General features: G+C 36.3%; 1 protein-coding gene across 1 annotated transcript in view; it reads right to left on the bottom strand.

Annotated features, from left to right (window-relative positions):
* Positions 1–18,938, bottom strand: part of ANGPT1 (angiopoietin 1) — a gene marked incomplete at its 5' end in the record, with an annotated part of 165,798 nt that overhangs the window by 18,217 nt on the left and 128,643 nt on the right. The window lies entirely within an intron of this gene.

The following is an 18,938-nucleotide window of genomic DNA, read 5'->3' as shown; positions in this document are numbered from 1 at the left end:
AAACACTACATGGTAGAGGCATCCTTCCCTGGGACTGCACACCATTAACAGAAAAGCTTGTTTTCTCTCTGAAGAGCTCATGCTAATTTTAGCTTGTGTTTGAGTCACACATACCTGACAGGTCAAAGGAGAAAAATATGTTTATTCTGGACAGTGAACAAGCAAACATAATCTAGCCATGAATAAGAAACACAACTACACCTTACAGCAAACTATACAATAGTTTACTGAGCCTTACTAAATGTATGTGAATTTATAGAAATAATACAACAAATTTGCTTTTTCTATATTAAATTTCTTTAATAATTGACTAAAGAGCTGTACTTATTTGGAACAGGTATACTGAGCAGGGTAATTAAAAGACATCGAGATTTACTGTCAGAGAAATTTTTCCTACCATAAGGCAAATGGCCTCTCACACTGCTGTATGCAGGCAAGTGGTGCTTTGTCACGGCTTACAAAAAATGTTTAAAAATATGTTTATTCTGGACAGTGAACAAGCAAACATATGCTTCTACTACTTGAAATACATGCTACAGAAGCCACAGAAACAGTCACTGTGGCAGTGTGAGCTGCTAGGTTTGCAGCTGATGTCAGTAACATAGTGGTGATGGAGAGGAAACATACGGCAACACTGTTTTTTACTGCTAACAGGGACAGAAGCATATTTAAAGGCTGCTATCACAATGATGTGTTGAACAGAAATAATTCCTTCTACTCTAATCTCTCACCAAACACAGCACAGAAGAGATACATTAATCTGATACTACCATTTTCTGTTAAAAGTGTTTTTCAACACAATACTAATTAAAACAAAATCACCCACCAATTTTTTTTTTTCTCATGGAAATCTGAAATGAAACTTTTCAGTTATTAGATTTATTACTTTTTTTAGTAATGAAAAGTTAAAATCTTGCTACATATAAAACCCTGACTCTCCCACCAGCTATATAAATGCTAAGATTTCCCGTTACAGAAACGACCGCTTTTGTCCTGATTCATGGCTGTATAATACACAATATGTTAATTTAGAAAGTATAGGGACTGTATTAATTTCAAACTTGAAATAACTAGAGATGATCAATATTTTAGACAGGCATACAAACACTGAACATATACTAAGATGATAATGCAAATTGTTTTGATAGCATTGAAGATGGATGAACTTCTTAAAAAATTAAATACAAAAATAGAACTTATCTGAACATTTACCCAGGACACAGGCAAAGCCAAGGTTAGAGAACTATGGTTAACTTAAAATGTAACATAAAATGTAAAAATATTTTTCTCCCTACTCAACTACATTTCCTGGGTTTGGCTGAAGCCAACAGCAGAAATGCCAAAATTGATTCTCAAGGGATTTTTCAGCACAGAAATACAGGGACCTTCCAGAGAAACTCATATTTTAAAAGTTTCTAAGATTTATATAAGTAATCAGACCTTCTGCTGCTTATCTTTACTGAATTGCTGAACCTTGTGATGTTTGTATGTTTTTATTTCAGGATCTGTTTTACAGCCATTGAAGCTAGTGGAAAAGTTCAGTGAACACTGGTTTGAAATTTTAGTTATCTGTAAATTGATTAATCCTGTTTGAAAATCCAGTAAAAGAGCCCCACACAACTCCAATAAAATTTAAACTTAATAATTCTTCCAAAATATGCTTGAAATTCCAAAAGTCTCATAAATGTAGTTTGTTGAAATCCATGCAGATATATTGCAACAGTGGATTTCATAAATCTATGCTTTAGTTGTACTGAGGGTGATATTAATTACCCACTGTCATCCACATAGGCTGTACATTACCCTAATTAACTGTTTTAGATAAAATAGAAATGGAAAACTTCATGTATCAGCATGCTGTTAGTGCTAACTTTTAGTCTGATGACTACTGTAGAGATACTAGCTTCTTGTTACCCCATAGTGTCATTGAAAATTATAATTTACAGGACACAGTAAAATATTTATCACACATTTTACTTAATTGAAAGTAATTAATCATAAGTAACCGTAAAAGTTACAAATATCATAGATAGACCTATGTTAAAAGTTTATATAAATCTTACTGAGATATGTTGGTGTTTAGAAATTAATGTGTTTAAACAGTATATAACCAATGTGGTTTGGGGGGGTGTTAGGGTTTTGATTTGGGTTTTTTGTGGGGTTTTTGGTTGTTTTTTTTTTTCTTTGTAAAGACTGTGCTGGAATTATGGCTGAAATTAGCTATAGTTGTGCTATAAGAAGGTTAAGTACTACAAGTCCATCTCTACTGTTGAATTATGCTAATTAAAACTTTGCTATGTTGTATGTTATTGTTTGCAATCAGAAAAAGAAAACTGTGAAGATGCCATTTAAATGTGTCATTTCTTTTCCATTTACAGAGATGCAAACGAAAATCTAGCTAATTGCATTTTCTTTTTTCCCCAGTATTTGCCTGAAGCTATATCAGTAAAACCTATTTAAGGATGCCTGTTATTAATTCATAAATATCCTTTTACAAAATAGTTTAAAAGTCCTAAAACCCTAACATTTTCAGAAAAAAATGCATTATCTGTGCACTCAGCAATTACATATTCTCACTGTTTTCAGATTCACTGGAATAACAAACTACTATGCTTATTACAAGAAAATTGAGAGGTTTATTCATACATAAGATCTTTCTCACTAGAAAGTCACTGTCACTGAACTGGAGGAGTTTTGTACATGCCTAACTCTTGAGGTTTCATAGATTATATATGTATTTTATTTTATTTATTTTATTTTATTTTTTAAATTGACAAACAATATAAGTAACTAAGTGGAGATAGCTTTTAATTTTACCTGGATACTGGACTCTCACTGTTTTATTAATTGTGGAGGCTCAATCAAATGTTTGTACAGCTTAGCAGAAAACTGCAGTCTACCTGAAACAATTCACTATCGCAAGGATTTGGACTACCTTTCAGAGCAGAAATGGATGTGACATTTTAATTGGTATTGGCCCCTTCCTTAATATTAGACTGTTTCTCTAAAGTTCCATGGTCATGATAACATCTCAGGTCACAAATCAGGCAGTGAGATAACTAACCCTTAAGCAGGGCTGCCCTGCAGAAAAACCAGATCAAGAGTAGTATATAGTACCACAAACTATTCAGTTTGCTATGAGAGCAAGTAGTAAGAATCAGATAAGAGAGGAGCAGAAAAATAAAAGAAAAACCAAGGACCAGCACTGAGACGATGTCTTTAGATTCCAAAGATTTTGCATAAAACAGAATGGGACAATGTCCTTGAAATAACCTGTTCCAAAAATGTCACAGAGACTAAAGTACCTCCTATAAGGAGACAACTCTTGTGATTTACTTTATGGAAACATTTACACTTCCACACACTGAAAGTAAAATGCTGTCACTGTTCAAAAATCATGCCTGCTTCACACAGGCTTATATTGCTTGAAGTTGTGTGTAATGGCTAAGGCTGTTGGCTAAAAAAGCAATGAGAGGCACACTAGCTCACAGAATTCCTGACTTGAAATATGAGTACTGAACTTTCTTTGCTTTTCTCAAATTGAATGTTGAATGAGTTGTAACCTGTAATCACCATTAAGAAATTATTTAAATACTGAATTGGACATAACATCTAGATTGAATAACCTTTTTCGCCATGTTTCCACTGGCACAATAGTTAACTGAATTTTGTAAGGTATCTTTAAAATATCTATGTTTTTTCTTTCTCCTTGTGAAGAGCTTGAATGTAAGGAAATGAATCATTATTGACAGAAGTGGAAATAGTCTGCAATTAATTTTTCATCTTTTTTTTGATTGTTTATACTTTATTCTGTGCTAGCTGTGCAATCTTCTTTTACAATTTTGCTCCTTTGGGCATTTGCAGATTCTGTTTTTGAATTTTTTCCAGTGTTAATGACCTAATGACCCTCTCAAATCGTACTACAGCATTGCTATAATGTGCCTGGAATGGAATGAGTTTGCAGCTGCCAAAAGACTACGATTTAAAGAAATAACTTAATGAATAACACATTAAAATAAATATTTTGGGTTCTGCATGAGATTTTCAAGATTTATGATGGGATTCGTGTCAAGAGATGTGTGCTTCCTGCTGGGTGAATCTCAGAGGAAAATGCAGAGATGTTTTGGGGGGATATTATTGTCAAAGCAAAATGTTAATCAGGATTTCCATTCACTTACCTATGTTCGAACCTATTCAGTCCTGATGAATAAGCCAGTTCACAATTTATGAATTTTTACTAATTAGATTAATGGGCTTAATCTGGTGGCTGTGTACTCAGACTCATGATATCAGTAAACAGTAAGGGATGTTGAAGAATCACTTTGTGGAGATGACAGGAAATGCAATAATTTCCAAATACGGAAAGAATATAAGGTAGTATTAATGACAACATAATTGTCATGCTCTCTTTCTGAGCATAATTTTTTTTTTTATTTTTTTTTTTTTTTTACATTTTGATGTCATCTTAAAGAGTGTGATGACACGAGAGTGACTTGACCTTCAGTGCTTCAGTGAGAGCTCTGGTGGCCCTGCCTCAGCAAAGTACTTAGTATGTACTTAAAATAAAAAAAAAAATGCCGAAGTGCATTGCTGAATGAGGGCCTAAGTACACTTCAAAAAAAAATTTTAAAAATGAGAGGAGGGGAAAGAAAAGAAGAAAAATGTGGGGAAGAGAAAGGAAAGGTTTCTCTGATTCATATAGTATCATTCACACCAGCAATACGACAATTATTTTTTTGATTAAAGGTTTATGATATGGAAAACAGGATGTAGAACGAAAATACTTATATACGCCAGCATGTCACACCTCCAGCTTGAATAATATGCAACAGATCTGGCATGATCCCTTTACTCATTAGTGCTTGTATTGTACAGCATCCTATGCTCATCCTCTGGCCTTTATCTCCGTTATCATACAAAGGTTAGGCTTTCATTGTAAGGGCAAGTGTCTACGAAAAGGTAACAAATTTTAAAAGTGACTGATACACAGAGAGTTTCTGTGAAATGTTTATAGTTATTTGAAAAATAAATATTGGCTTCACTGTTTGCTTGGTTTTCTTAATGCAAAATTAAGTTTAAAAAATGCCAAAATGAGTTATGTGGCACTAAGACCTCTGTAGAAAAATATAAACAGACTGTTAAAACATATTTCAACTCCCTTGGCGTCATTTGTGGCTGATAAACAGTCATATATGAGTGAAAGGTTCACTGACTGTCACCCATTTATGATCCAAGTTCTTTGCTGGTGCCACACTGACCAGGCTAACAGGGATCAGCATGTCTTAGATGCTTTTTCCCCCCTAAAAACCCAGGTCATGACCTTATAAGAGCTGTGATTCACAATAATGAATTCTTTGGTTCAAATGGCATTGAGATTGGTACAAAGAGGTTTTACTTCAGTTCAACCAAATTATAATGCTAAATAAAAGAAAATAGAACACAAATGGTGCACGTGCACTTGGGTCAAGTGTGGTGAGCTGCTCCAGCACTCATTTAAAATTGAAAACACATCAGCCTCTGGTATCTGATGAAACAGAAGGCTGAAGACTAGACTCTGCATGGCACCAGACACTCATTTGTCTTTTTCTAATTAGGCTTCCATTGTTATTGAGTACCTCCTTCTTCCATGATAATAAAGAAGGTTTATTTAAACTTTGCAGACCAACCAAACAATAAAAAGTACACTGCATCAGATACCACAGTACAATTGTGCTCTGATGTTCAAAGTTGTTATCAGTTTGTAGGTTTATGTAAATTAGTAGCTCTTTAGACACGGTGTATACCTCTGCTTTGTGCTCTAACTCATCCACTGCATTGCTGCTGTGGACCAAATAATTAATAATATCACTTTTTATTCCCATTACTTTAGAGAGAGACACAGAAAAATCAAGTATGTTTCCATTTGATAGGGAAAAGAAACCAAAACAGAACAACAAAAAACCAACAAACTCTTAAAGAATGATGCAACGAATAACTCCAGAAAAATCTGAGATGCTCCCTTTCCCAAATTCTCTCCAAGCCTCACAGGTACACTTGACTTCTCAACTCATGAAAGAAGTGAACTCACAGAAAATATCACACCACTTTGCTGGTATTATCCTGAAAATATAGTGAATCAGTGCAGAAAGTGTTCTCTGAATTGGCTCTAGAAACACTTGCCAGTAGAGCTGTTAATGATAAAAGGGGGAAAAAAACCCCTGGAGTTCGTTGGCTGGGCAGTTGGTAACAGACTTCAGAGACTTTAACCACGAACATACTAGATTAAATAGGGTCACTAAGAATTTCTGCATGTTTTTCTGCAGGCAGATGAAAGCTTACTCTTTCAGGTCTCTGAGCAGACATGAGCTCATTCTGCCCACACTCCATCCTGGCTGGAAGCTGTACTGTCGCAATAAGCACGACACTGAGCCTACTCAAGGGCAGGATATATTAGCTTGGGCTCGCTGCCACATTGACAGGTCTAATGGGCTTCTGTTTAGCTCAGAGAGTGGGCAGAGAATCAACAGCTATGTGGGCACAGACAGCGTACATCTCTTTGTTAGAAACTGTACAGAGGGGGCCTCCAGGACCCATTCTTCTTTGCTTCTGCATTGTGGAGAATTTAAGTTTGAATTTTTGGCTAATGGTGAAAATTGTGGACATTTTGGAAAACTTTCCAAGGAGCATTATTTTTTTGTTTCCTCTGGAGATATTGTCACTAATGCTACACAAATTCATCGTAATCTTGTAAACACTTAGTGCTCAAGTTCACTCTGATGGAGATCATGGTCACCCACCGGAAGAATATAATTTTTCTAATTGAAATCAGAGACACATCTCATTCTTTGTATCCACATTTCAGCCTTTTTTGGACTGGCATTTGCAAGTGTCAGTTTCTTGAGTTTTGATCATGGTTATGACAAGAATAGTGTCCAGGTTAAATATTTTGAGCTGAACCTGATTTTGGATCCTGAAAATGTACTCCACTTCCCAGCATCACAGATAGTAGTGAGGAGAATGATACAATCATGGAATCTGCATTAAAGAAACTATTCTAATACAAAGATATTTTGTAATCCTTAATTTTGCTGAGATATTTTTTTCTCATTCTGCATTTTACTTTTGCATTAGTCTCTCACATTCCTTTACTTATAGATACATTATGCTGTAATCCTAAATCATCAATGTATCAGTGATTAGCAAACATTAATGAAATTCTAAATGTTCACACTGTGATGCAGTATCCATCTATAACATTTGACATGTCGTTACACATATACCTTACATTTCGTACACAAATTTTCATTATGGTAATCTACGTTCTCATAATCATTAAAAGTTGTAGAGAGTTTTAACATTTATGATGTTATACAAGAATTAAGTAAATTTAAACAGTGAAAAAGTGACAACAAGAATATTCAAGTGCTGATTAAGAAAATTATTGTAACATTTAACATTAGTTATTTTGTTATTTAGGTTTTTATAGAAATAGAGCCAAATATCACATCACTTATGTCCCTGTGATGCATAACCTGAATTTAAATGCCATCTCATCTTGGAGATGTCTGGATATCCTACACACAATAGTTTTGATATAAAAAAAAAATTCCTTATGGATGGCAAATATGCAGAAGTGTCTCAGCTTCACAAGGTTCTTTTATTCAGGAAATGTTTCATGTCAAAGTCCAGTGGAGACAAAGAAATGATGTTACTGGTTTCTATGCTAAATTCTACACTAATACAAACATCAGTAGGTTTAAGCTCTTTGTAAATGCTTTGACAGAAGTAAATCAAAGAAACACAGCTCTTCTTTGTGTTGTTACTGGCAAAAGTGGGACCTCTTACTTTTGGGGACAGTGCAGTCCATTCACACCAGGATTTTATAAACTTTGTTAAAATACTTGTTTGATATTCTTTCTTAATACAAATATGTAGGGGTGGCATAAAGCAACAGAGGCTTAAAAGAGAGCAACACTGTGAAAAAAGAATAACCATATAGATTACTCATAAAGATAATACCAACAAGATGACAGTAGTCATTTTACATTGGAAAACCAAAAAATGGCCATTACCTTATAAAGTCCTATGCAGCTTTCTCTTAGGTGCCCTGTCATGCTCTGCCTGTCCCTGATAGTTGGGGAATAGCTGGTGAAATCTCCACTGAGCTACAATTTGTAACAAGTAAGATGATTACGAAGTTTCCATAGATATTTTTTCTGCCAATACTTACATGCATTAAAGAGATCTTTCGGATTTGTGTGCCTGTGCATTAGCTCTCAGCATGGATTTCACTATACTGTTCTTATTTTGCATGATAGTGTACTTACACAAGTCTACTAAAATTTTTTTCTATAGAGATCCTCACCAGGTAATAAGTAGTTGAGCTACCAGTGGTTGTTACTCTCTACTTTTCGTGTAACAACTTACTGATTTGAGTGGTTACCCACCATATAGGAGTTGTGGTTTGTATTCACTCAGCAAGAGAAAGATTCAAAACCACAAAGTTTCCCTCACAACAGTGCCATAACCAGCAACATGTGTCCCACTGTAAAAAACTGTTCAGGATTCACTGAGCCTTAGAGGGAGTACAAGTGTAAGCCTGTAGCAGAATTGTTTGTAAAGTGTTCAGAGTTCATGGATAGTCCTCACTGCTTCATAACATATTTGCATCATTTAATCAAAGCCGATTTAATTCAAAATGAGACATGACCCATGGAGCAGGGAGCATAATCTTAGAATTTCCTCTCCCACCTCACTGACAAATGATCGGGTACCTAGTCATTCACTGAGCAGTGAATTCTTCCCTGCACAGTATCAGAGCTTCGTGAGCCTGTTCCCCTGCAGCACTGACTGGTGCTTTCTCTTGGGAAGCAATAACTATGGTCTGGATCCCCTCTGGCAAATGAATGCATTAACCCAGTGTCTTTCGTTTCTTTCCTGAGTAAGACAGGACATTGTCTCTTACCTTCAGGCTGTGGGCTGTGAACCGTCAGTGGATATAAATGGATGTCTTGCTATTTTCAGAATTTCCTAATGGTTAACTCTAGGCAGCCCTCTGCTCTGCGTGTTGCCTGATTTGGCTTCCGTCTAGGGAGCTTATCTCTCCCCAGGCATGCACAGAGAATCGAGGGTCTCAGCTAGGGTCCTACAGTCTGTTCCTAGGGCCCAACAGCTTTAATGTTAGCACTGAAAATCTTTATCTCACCTACCTGTAGGAAACCATGTCTGATTTGTGAATAAGCACTTAAATTCATTAAATTCAGTATGATGTTTAAGTCTAGTGAATTGTTACAAACCATTTTTTTTCTTGCCTCAACTAATCAGTATTTTGAATTGATGTGTTTATTTTATTGTAGATAAGCTTTATGAGAAAATACGATACTTTTGTTCTTACTCATATATTTTCCTTTTCTTAAAAAATGAATCTAGGAGCCTGGAGGAGGAGATAATGACATGCCCACTATCTCCCATAGCGATAGCTGTGGTGGAACATATTGGAAAACAAGCTTCTCTCCAGCTATGTGGTTGAAAAGCCCTGAAACACCAAAGGAAAGAAAAGTTTCTAAAAACATAAGAGCACAATTGAACTTAATTATTGAAAGTTTCTTATCAATAGCTTATCAAAAACCCCTGGAAGGTGGGTTCTGCAGGTACATGAAAATGAGTATATGGAGAAGAGTTATCCAGTTTTGGTGAAGGAAATATATTAAACTGTAGAAGGCAACTGAAAATTAACCAGTTGAGGGAAAAGGATAGAGAAAAGCAAGACTGAAGACAGCAACAATTTAGAGATGGCTTGGAAGATTTAATAATGAAAATAAACTAATAGATATCTACCTTTTACTGGTGAATAAGTGGATACACAAAAATGGTTAGGTCATTGTTATATCAAACATATTCTGAGTAACTCACACTGGAGGCTTTGCTTTCCTCCCGGAAAGCAAGGCTGCTGTACCACTAACAGTGTATACCATGTAAAGCTTGTATACCAGTACTTTTCTAAAATTTCAAGTAAAGAATTTCCCAGAGTTTATGGAACACCTCTGTTGGTTTCCCTCCATATCCTAGATATTGGTGCATTAAAGATCTCTAGCATTATTTGTGACCAAAATAAAACAAGAAGAAATGTTAGGGGCTTTTAAAGGTGTTTTTTAATAGATACTGTCTGATAAATTGTATCATTTCTGGGCTGACCTTGCATGTATGAATTGGCATTTGACTTTAAAAAAAGAGGTTTTCATGTCACCTGAAATGCAGTTCATGCCTGTGATCAATTGATTTAGAAAGGTGAGGAGGTTTGTGCTCTTCAAAGTATATTACTGTAACTGAGTATGTAGTTACTCTTTATTAAAAGGGCCTGAAGACTAATAGCAGCATTCATTTTACACGGAGCTGTTAAAGACTAAGGCTAATGATGAAAACTGCAAATACCTAACTCTTTCAGAGGAAATAATACATCTTCTGTGTATGGAATTATTTGGGCCATGACACCTATAATGAACCACATAATATAATTCCAAATTAAATTTCTCGCTTTTAAAGACATTTAAGTTATAAGCTAAGAAAAGTAATCATCAATGCCTTTCTGTCATGTGAAAGAGACAGTTCAGTGAACTTAGTACAAGATCTCATTTGTAGTTCTGTAACAATTTGTAGCTCTTGGAAAATCAATTATTATACTTCATATGGACAGATATAGTTTGGTATTGAATGTCTGTTATAGCTGGGTCTAGTACAGCTGTACTTTCATGGCTACAGCCTGTGCTCTTTCTTCACTTAAACATGGCAGACAGTCACTACATTTTGCACAGCTGCTGGTTATGCAGTTTCAGCGGGATAACAAAGAATTACATACCACTTCATGGAGGGCCTATTTTGCTAAAGTGAACCCGTTTTCTTGCTTCTTGAAGGGAATACAAGTGAAAAATGCCTTGGTGCTGGCAACCGCCCCCCTGCTCCCCAGACAACTTCCCACCAAAATGGGCATGTTGTGGGGGAAGGTGCTCCACTACTGCCTAATCCACTATCCAACAGAGCCCTCTCCTCTCCCCCTCAGAAGCTGCACATCATCCCTCTTCTATCCATTCCCATCATTCTCTCTCACTATTCACTTCCCCTTTTCTACTCAGTCGCTCCTTTACAGCATTCAGTATATATGCATTCTCATTATATTCCATAATACAGAAGAAGAAAACCTCTGTTCCTGCTCCAGGATAGTCATGGGTATTGTACAGTGAACTACAAATGAGCTTTATATAGTTAGAGGTGGGAAATGATCAGCTGTGGATAGATAGTATACATAGGGACTTATGTGGATTAAGTTAAATTTTATTATTCATAAACTCCACAAGTATATTTGCATCAACTTTCAGTTAGTCAGAGAAAATGTTATGTTTCATTTCTGCTTACATTTGGAGATAGTGCATGGACTGCCAGTGAGCTTTAGACACTGATATAATATAGCAACACTGGCCTGGTTCCAGAAAGGACTCTGGTTAATGGGCATCAGATTGAATCCCTGCATTTCCACTATTTAGACTTCATGGAATATTATTGGACTGACAGTGTTCTTAAATAGAATAAAGTTATTTCAGCCAGATATTTATGTATACATAGAGACATTAAATCTTTTTTCCATATTACCCATTTTATACCACTGTTTGGTGAAAAAATATTCAATATAATTTCAAATCATGGAAAGTATGCATACCACAGATACCATTCTGTCTGTTAATAGGATTTTGCATGGATATTTCCTCTGAAGTAGACTTGCAAATTGAATTTCAACCTTCCAAAGAAAAGTGAATTACTATGGGTTTAAATTTTTGCACCATGTCTATTTTTTTAATTATTCTGTAGTTTTTATATTTGGCAAGAAAAGTACTGGGGACTGGGTCTCAGAGGATCTGTGTTTATTTTCTTGCTTTTCTACAGATTTCCTATGTGTCCTTCACTGTACTTTTCCTTCCCCGTCTGGAAATGATCCCTCTGAATTTTTACTGTGATACAAATAACGCAGAAGAAGCTAAGCAGATGGCTCAGAAAAACTTACAAGTCAGGCTGATTCCCTGTTTTACCTAAACTACTGAAGTGACAGAAGAAGAAAATATGTTACTTATGGCAAATGCATCACTGAAAAGCCTGGGTAATAACAAAGAACCACACCAATATTTAAAAATGAGGTTTTGTACACTGAGGAAAGTGACAATGGCCTGTTAATGTCCTGCTGCTGAAATAGCAATAGTCTGTGGAATATATTTTTAAATTAAAGATACAAAAAAACAGCTGTCCCCATAAAAGTCACACTCTCAAATAATTCCTTTTACCTATTACAGCATTTTCATTGGTACAATTCAAAAGACTGTACAAAAAATATTTTTTCTCTACTTTACAGAAAGAAAAGTGAGAAATTTTTGTAACAAATTCCAGCATTAGTTCCACAATGGTGATTAAATAAATTAATAGCCTCCACCTTAAAAAAATAAAAAATTAACATTACATCAAGGCCTCTGGCTCCAGGTTACCTACCTAGTTTGCCTAAGAAAACAGAGAGAAATAATACTATTGCTGAAACTAAATATACAAACTCTTAAACAAACAAGAGCTAAAAAATCCAATACTCTGGGGAGACCTTATTGCTGCCTTTCAATACTTAAAGGGGGCCTATAAGAAAGATGGGGACAAATTTTTTAGCAGAGCCAATTACAATAGGACAAGGGGTAATGGTTTTAAACTAAAAGAGGGTAGATTTAGACCAGATATAAGGAAGAAATTTTTTACATTGAGGGTGGTCAAACACTAGAACAGTTTGCCCAGAGAGGTGGTAGATGCCCCATGCCTGGAAACATTCAAGGTCAGGTTGGACGGGGCTCTGAGCAACCTGATCTAGTTGAAGATGTCCCTGCTCATTGCAGGGGGTGTTGGACTAGATGACCTTTAAAGGTCCCTTCCATCCCAAAGCATTCCATGATTCTATGATTCCATGATTCTATGATTCCATGATTCTATGATTCTATGATTCTATGATTCTATGATTCTATGATTCTATTCAGTGAACTAAAAACTCTCTGCTACCAGGTTCCTTAAAGTCTAACAATTGTTAATTTACATTCAACAACTGATCTAGTTTCCCAAAGTAAAGCCTGGAGAGAAACAGTATTTTGGAGGGCTTGGAAACTGTGCTACCTAGATTTGTATGAATCACAGGACCATGTCAGTGGTTCGAAATGATTTGAATCATTTCAATGACTCTCCCTCCTGTTTGCAACAAATTCCTTTGACTTCTTGCCTCTGAGGACCCATATATCTGAATCTTCTCTACATAACTGATATTCTCCTGTCAATTTGTCTCTTGCCTGTTCCACTAATAATGTATCTATGCTGTCTTTCATTTTCTCATAAGATTTCGTAATCTCTTTATCATGCTGGTTCCAGTATAAAGACTGTTCTCCATAATTTTAACTATCAAAGGTCAGCCATCACCTTAAGTACATGATTCACTCACAGAAGTTAGGATGCTTTCTGTCCATCATTAGTTTTCACCTATACCTACAACAATCCCAAAGCCTTGCTCACCTCAGCAGCACTGCCTCATCATTATAATCACATTCCTCCATGGATAGGATCAAAGGTAGAGAGTCATTGCAGCAATGGAAAGCTTTTCTAAATAAAAGAATGACTAAATACTGGAATATATTGTCATAGGGAGGTGAGGGTATATTCAACCTCTCTAACAGTTCTGAGGTACAAATAGCTCAGCCAATTAAAAATTGTATTTCCCCCATTCTCCATCCCATGTCTTGCTTGGAAGTGCTGCTCCTGTATAATGAGTAGCAAAACCAGATATGCGTACAGGCTGAAATTACTGCTGTTCAAAATCCAGCATCAGTATACGTGCTTTCATTAATTAATATGTGGGATTATGAACCATGGTGCCTGAAATCCCAACACATGGTTACTTTTCCTGTTTAATTCTGGAGGGTCTGAGGACACAGGTTAGAGAAGCAGTGTGTCATATCTGTATAGTTCCTAAGAACATCAAACAATGTCAACAGACTATCAAGAGTGGGCTAGGTAGAGTCTGAACAGCAAAAGAGGCTGTATGTCTTCTGGGAGTCTCTTTCAATTTATGTTTATATAGTTCTATGAATAATTCCTTTGATTTACATTAAGAAACACTGTGCTAAATGGGGCTCGCAAGATCTGACTCTTCTTACCTTATGGAGATTTTACTTGCCACAGTGTAAGACTTGCACAGAGACTGGCAAAGATAGTTTTCATCATATTTACAGACAGCCCTCTGTGTAATCATTTTGTGTAGATAAGAAGTCTAAGGATGTTCTAAATGAAATTAATCACTTAGATACTTCCATGCTATTGCAGGTTTCACATTGATTTTCCTGTTTCAGTTATCATTTATTTATTTTCAGTTATCATTATACATTTACTGCTACAGTATCCACCTTCTCATCTCAACTTTCTTCTATGCAGTCATCATCTGGGATAAATAGATTTTATTCTGCATTCCCAGAAACCCTTTTGGAGCTGTCTCATTTTGAAAGAGAAACAAGTATATTTTTAACATACATGTGTTCAGCATTACTCTTTTAAATCATAGATTCTTTAGGCTAATAAAAAGTAGTAAAGAGAATATAAACAGCCCAGAGAAAAAACAGAACCCTTCTGAAATCACCAATTGGGAGTTATCCAGGCTGAATCAAAATTTGCATAACGTTGGTCTGGATTTTAGAAAAACAGCATAAAAGTTATTTTCCATATTTTCTCAGACACATTTTATCACTTCATGTTATTTGTTTTCTTTTTTTTTTAAATTTACTGTATTCAGACATGAGACCTGGAACCTTAATTTTTTTTCATGTCTTCCAAATGTACAAGGTACTGCCGTAGCACAAATGAAAGGTGTTTCACTTCTTGAGCTTTTCTTTTCATTTCAATATCCTTTCTCTATTTCAGACCCCCTTGATCTACTGCCCAGACCAGCTTGGAAACTTGTCTCTTTAGTGGTTCTTATTTCTTAGTCAACTTGTATTATTTGAAACTAATGTAGAGTGCAGCCAGCCTACAATTACTTATTTTTTCAGTGTTGAAGAAGCAACATTTAATGTGGGACACTAGCAGAAAATCCTAACAGCTTCCATAATAAGAGAGTATCTAGTTTGTTTGGCAAAATTATTTCAAATGAACAGCAACTGAAGTTTTGAAAAGCATGCTCTTCTGCGTTTGAGGTATTGAAAGCAAACATGGCAAATGCCCGACAACTCTGAAGGAAAGGCACTGTGAGCAGGAGGTTGGGAACTGTGGTTTTCAACTTCAGAGGAATCATTTAAATTCTTAATGGCAGCTCCTCAGATAAAGAGAAAACAGCATTCTCTGAAGGGTGGCCAGCTGTTTAGGACTCAATAATCAGGCTTTTATTTGGCCTGCCTTCTGGAGTTGCTTCTATCACAGATAGTGATGCTGGCAAGCAAAATAAAGAGATTTTATGTCATACGATGCATTCTTGTAATAATTTCTGAGAGAGACCAACATAATTTTGGTTTGCAAAATGTCTGTTGGACATATATCTGCCTGGACTAGGCACTAGTGCATTTGTCAAACATGAAAAACAATTTAGATTTGCATGTGGCTTACAGTTCATTATTTCCAGAACTGTAACCATGTTACTCAGTTATTTTCTTTGAATATTCAGATATGTTTGAGTAAAAATAATTGAGGAATTCATCTGAAACCCAAAGGGTCAACAGAGATGGACAGAGCCTTTTTACCTCTGAGTCCCCTTTCCCTAGGCAGAGGAACTTCAGTTGTACCGTAAGGAGGCCACACAGACAGCATTGAGTAGACCTCATTCTGGTCTTTAATTGGACTACGGAGTAGGACAGGAACCAGAACTGCAGTCACTAGTCCCAAGTCAAATTCCTTCTGATTTTTGTGGAAAAGTGACTTGAGCATGGATAGCAGAATTTATGCCTGTTACTCAACATTATACTTTTTGAGGCCTGTACACCCTTTCTGATTTAATTTCTACACTTCTGAAATAGATGTCTTTTGTTTTTCTTGTTCAGCAAGAAGAATTTTCATGGATCAGTTTTCACAATTGTTTCCATGTTCAGAAAATATGGTTTATATTGCCAAAAGATCTCTCTTTCTTCTAATGAAAGTGGGTTTACTTTCCTTTCGTTTCCTTTCCTAAATATTTCTCTGTTCATATAGACATCCTGGAGACAGACTGATTCAGGATGATATTCCAGGGCTACTCTGCTGTCCATCAACATAGTAAACCTAATCTATTTAAGAAATCTCCAAGTGCATGTGTTATCAGCCAAGAAAGAGAAGCAAATCCTATGTCCAAGTCCTTTAAAGGCTCTTTCTTTGAGGCAATGTTTATTACAGATAACAAAGGACATATCAAAATTTGAATAAAGTTTAAATCTTGGACTAGGGCTTGCTCTTTGGCCTTCAAAGTTAGTTGCACACCACTATACATGTCTGTATGGCTAGACTTTCTTCCCCAACAAACTAACGTGGACTTGCTCACAGTGTGTATTAGAAAAAGTCCCTGCTCTGTGGGATCCCACATTTGTGTTCAAGAATTGCCTGGGAAGTGCTACTTGGATCAGGCTAAAACTGTGCCGGCTAAAGGGCAATCAATTAAAAATACACAGGCAACTGTACATAATTTCTTAAGCCCATGTTGTGGTCCTGGTTGGTAGTTAGCACCTGAGGCAGTCTCAGGTCACAGTCCCTAGCAGGGTTCTCAGACTGTTGGAGGGACAACAGTGCAGTCCTTCCCCCAAACTCCTTGCCTCTTCTACTCTGAGCATGTTACATGGACTTATGATAGGCAAAAATCCATTAAGCATTTCCAAGTTGTTCTACTATCTTACTACATATACAGTCCAGCATTCTGAAACAAACCAAGAAATTCTCTCTCTATTTTGCCATGAATGAACCCAGATGAGTCCTGAAAAGAAATTCTCCCTTAACATAAGCTTTAACTTAAGTTAAATTTTCAACATCCTTCTGATTTCTCAACAATACATGTTGTCCCTATTCAGTACAGAAAAAATGTGAGCAAAAAAGACACTGTTTTTGTTAGCAAATTCAGCCATCTTAATTCACCCTCTGAGTAATACTCCTGGTATCTTCTCTGATTTTCATCTTAATTCTTAGAGCTATGTGTCACTCTGTCCTTTGACATTTTTCCTCACTTGACAAGTGTTTGTCCCATTTCCTTACATTTTTTAACATCTTCTTCTACTAATGTTTAAGGCCCCACATTATCCACTTTTACACTGCTGTTTTTATGTTTTGTATAAATACTTCTAGCCTCTGTTTTGAGAAATTTCCTTTACATATATTTACTCTTTGCCTAAGAGTGCTTCAGAATGAGTGCTCTACCTTCCCAAATCTGGGGAAAAGGCATGTCACAGGGAAGTGCCAGGTAAGGCATTGCTGGAGGCAGTGGAGGACAGACCTGTCCTCTGTGTGCCATGGGATAGCCCTAGCTTTATGCAGGAACTAAATTCATACAGATTCCTTCTAAATGTAGCTTTTGCTTTTCTACACTATGCAGTAGTGCCCTCTGACAAACTCCACAGGACAGGGGCACTACTTTGTGTCCCACCTGGGCAGAGTCCTGTCAGCAGAAAGAGCAAATTGCTCTCACTTCCATTTCTCTGGAGGCCCAAGGGGGAGGGAGGCAACCAGCATTTCCGAGAATCAAGTTACTTGAATTTAAAAATCTGAATACCAACTTAGTTTCACATGCTATGACTTGAATGTTTGGCTTTACAATACATTTGTTTCTCTCCTAAGTTTATGCTAAGTAGATGTGTTGTAATAAATAATTTAAGATATTTTTCTGGGTTTCATTTTCTTTCTCCAGCATTGTACTGTCTGTTCAGATGAAGCAATGATTAAAACAAAAAAAAATTAATCCACTTAGGTCATCAGGTCATCCACATCTCTTGTGTTTCCAAGCTTTTTTTTTTTTTTTAATAAGCAGATTTAAGTTTCCTACTTTTTTATCTTAAAAAAAATATGGGAGAAAAATATTATTGGAAAAAAAATTAATTTCATGTCTTTTTCGAACTATAATAAATGGCATGCTGTTGATGATGATTAATCAAGGCTATCCAGTACCTGGCACTTTGTTTTGTGTTTTATCTCCTCACAATAGGATCCAGCATTCTGTTTTTTACCTCTTCATTTACACTGAATTTTTAGTTTGGAAATATCAGATGTTTTAACAGCATTTTTTGTCTTTTCTTCCCATGCCTATTGTTTCAGTTTTATGCTTCTGAGGTAGAAATCCTTCAAGTTGTAATGAAGAATCCATACCCTTTTTCTCTTCAATCAGTTTTGAGTTCTGATGGTCTCAGATATGCTAAAAGTTATACAATTTTTAGCAGTTTTACCAGCCAGCACAATTAATAGATCATCCCTTGTTCTCAGATATGTTAGTTTCACTCTAACCTTCCATTACTGAGAAATCAAATTTTATTGTATTTTTACCCTGTTTATTCACTTTTGATGACAATCAGTATCACATTGTGCTGGTTTTGGCTGGGGTAGAGTTAATTTTCTTCATAGTAACTAGTATGGGGCTATGTTTTGGATCTGTGCTGGAAACAGTGTTGATAACACAGGGATGTTTTCATTACTGCTGAGCAGTGCTTACACAGAGCCAAGGCCTTTTCTGCTTCTCACATCACCCCACCAGTGAGTAGCCTGGGGGTGCACAAGAAGTTGGGAGGGGACACAGCTGGGACAGCTGACCCCAACTGACCTAAGGGATATCCCACACCATATGACATCATGCTCAGCACGTAAAGCTGGGGGAAGAAGAAGGAAGGGGGGATGTTCGGAGTGATGGCATTTGTCTTCTGAAGTAACCATCATGCGTGGTGGAGCCCTGCTTTCCTGGGGATGGCTGAACA

The sequence above is a fragment of the Platalea leucorodia genome, assembly GCF_965183815.1.
Source record: "Platalea leucorodia genome assembly, chromosome: 1".
NCBI classification, from domain to species: Eukaryota; Metazoa; Chordata; class Aves; order Pelecaniformes; family Threskiornithidae; genus Platalea; species Platalea leucorodia.
Note: the sequence above shows the minus strand (reverse complement) of the source record. Positions and strands in the feature narration are given on the sequence as shown.